Source organism: Heptranchias perlo, chromosome 12, assembly GCF_035084215.1.
Source record: "Heptranchias perlo isolate sHepPer1 chromosome 12, sHepPer1.hap1, whole genome shotgun sequence".
NCBI lineage: Eukaryota > Metazoa > Chordata > Chondrichthyes > Hexanchiformes > Hexanchidae > Heptranchias > Heptranchias perlo.
In genome coordinates this window covers 67,101,926-67,104,425 of record NC_090336.1, presented here as the reverse complement: position 1 = coordinate 67,104,425, position 2,500 = coordinate 67,101,926, and the positions used below count along the sequence as shown (strand labels likewise).

At 55.8% G+C, this 2,500-nt stretch overlaps 2 pseudogenes; both read left to right on the top strand.

The window, feature by feature from the left end:
• LOC137329654 (U2 spliceosomal RNA) overlaps positions 1-53 on the top strand; it is a 117-nt pseudogene extending 64 nt beyond the window's left edge.
• A 965-nt stretch (positions 54-1,018) lies between these two features.
• Positions 1,019-1,135, top strand: LOC137330102 (U2 spliceosomal RNA; annotated as a pseudogene).
• Positions 1,136-2,500: the final 1,365 nt, after the last annotated feature.

Here is a 2,500-nt window from a genome sequence, read left to right as displayed (position 1 = left end):
CACTCCACGCATCGACCCAGTATTGCAGTGTTTCTGGGAACGGTGCAGCTCCCTGTGGGGAGATATTCAAAAGGAAAAACAGCTCTTTCCCAGTGTCTCTGTGTGTGTGTGTGTGTGTGTGTGTGTGTTATTACTGAGAATAAAGCTGATATCTATCTCTCTCTCTCTCTCTCTCTCTCTCTCTCACTCAGAGCTGCTGTGGAAGGAAACCGTTTTAAAAAGAACTTTCTCAGCTCAGTGGTATTTTTTTCTTCTCCAAGGCTGAGTGCCGCTCGCACGTAGCGATATAATTCAAAGTGCAAAATAACTTGGCGTCGTTGACTTTAAACAAGCAGGGTCTGCTTCCAAATGAAAGCTGCGCTCCCGAACTGGACTGACTGTCTGTCTGTCTGTCTGTCTGTCAAGGGGAGGAAAAGGCGGCGGTGGTGGTGAGGGTGGAGCTTTACGCTCAGGAGGGGAGACTTTCTTTCAGAGGTGCCAATTAATCTGTAGCAGAAAGTCATCCCCCCCGACCGGGATTCGAAGCCCGGTCCTGACCACAAGACCACCGGGGAGAGTTGCCTCAAGTCCCTGAGGGACCTGGACACGAGGCCGAGGACACACGCACGCCTGCTGCACTGGCAGCAGCGACCAACAGGGGGCTGACCGGCTGATCCTTCCCTTTCACAGGCAGGCTTTTGGCCCTCGCTGAAACGACAAAGGTGTTCAGAAGGAAGTCCTGGGGGGAAGGCAGGCAGGGAGGGACGGACACAGGGAAGTCCGCACAAAACAGGTCCCCTGGAACCTCTGACCCAGAAAACCGGGTTCCTGGTGAAAGCAGTCCTGCCATTGACAGGACAATGGACAGGGCCCGGCAGCTTGAGACACATCTTTCTTTCAATATGCAAGTTCTTTTTAAAAAAGTTTCCTTCCACAGCAGCTCTGAGTGAGAGAGAGAGAGAGAGAGAGAGACACTGACTCACTGACTGATACTGACACCGACACACACACACACACACACACACACACACACACACATATTATTTACTTTTATTTTTAATTGAATTTTAGAACAGGGAGATGGAATAGGGGCTTGCTCCGTCCACTCCACGCATCGACCCAGTATTGCAGTGTTTCTGGGAACGGTGCAGCTCCCCGTGGGGAGATATTCAAAAGGAAAATCAGCTCTTTCCCAGTGTCTCTGTGTGTGTGTGTGTGTGTGTGTGTGTGTGTGTGTGTGTGTATATTATTACTGAGAATAAAGCTGATATCTCTCTCTCTCTCTCTCTCTCTCTCACACTCAGAGCTGCTGTGGAAGGAAACCTTTTTAAAAAGAACTTTCTCAGCTCAGTGGTATTTTTTTCTTCTCCAAGGCTGAGTGCCGCTCGCACGTAGCGATATAATTCAAAGTGCAAAATAACTTGGCGTCGTTGACTTGAAACAAGCAGGGTCTGCTTCCAAATGAAAGCTGCGCTCCCGAACTGGACTGACTGTCTGTCTGTCTGTCTGTCTGTCTGTCTGTCTGTTTGTCAAGGGGAGGAAAAGGCGGTGGTGGTGGTGGTGAGGGTGGAGCTTTACGCTCAGGAGGGGAGACTTTCTTTCAGAGGTGCCAATTAATCTGCAGCAGAAAGTCATCCCCCCCCAACCGGGAGTCGAAGCCCGGTCCTGACCACGAGACCACCGGGGAGAGCTGCCTCAAGTCCCTGAGGGACCTGGACACGAGGCCGAGGACACACGCACGCCTGCTGCACTGGCAGCAGCGACCAGCAGGGGTCCGACCGGCTGATCCTTCCCTTTCACAGGCAGGCTTTTGGCCCTCGCTCAAACGACAAAGGTGTTCAGAAGGAAGTCCTGGGGGGAAGGCATGGAGGGACGGACACAGGGAAGTCCGCACAAAACAGTTCCCCTGGAACCTCTGACCCAGAAAACCGGGTTCCTGGTGAAAGCAGTCCTGCCCCGCTCTGCCATTAACATGACAACGGACAGGGCCCGGACCAGGCGCAGCGGACGGTAGCGAGCAGTCGGAGGGTGAAAATCCGCCAGTGGGTGAAATGGAGAGCCGTGCGGTGAGAGGAGGCGGAAAGCGGTTCGCAGACTTTCGCTGTACCTCCGGCGGGCAGCGCCGCACCTCCGACCGCTCGCTACCGTCCGCTGCGCCTGGTCCGGCCGCACGCGACCAGCCGTACCCGGAGGAAATCGGCCTCGGCCTTCCCGAGATATCAGTCTCCAGGTGGGACAGAAAAACCGGGGGCCCCCGGCTCGCTTTCAGCGGCCCGCTAGTCGACTTCCCGGCGTGCGAACGCGATCCTTCCGGTACCCTTCGGTGCCCCTTGCCCGACTCTAGCTCCGGTGGTAAAGCGGAGTCGGTCGGTCTGACGGCCGCCGAGTTAGCAGGCGGAAAGCGGTTTGCAGCCTTTCGCTGTACCTCCGGCGGGCAGCGCCGCACCTCCGAGCGCCCGGTACCGTCCGCTGCGCCTCGTCCTGCCGCACGCGACGAGCCGTCCCCGGAGGAAATCGGCCT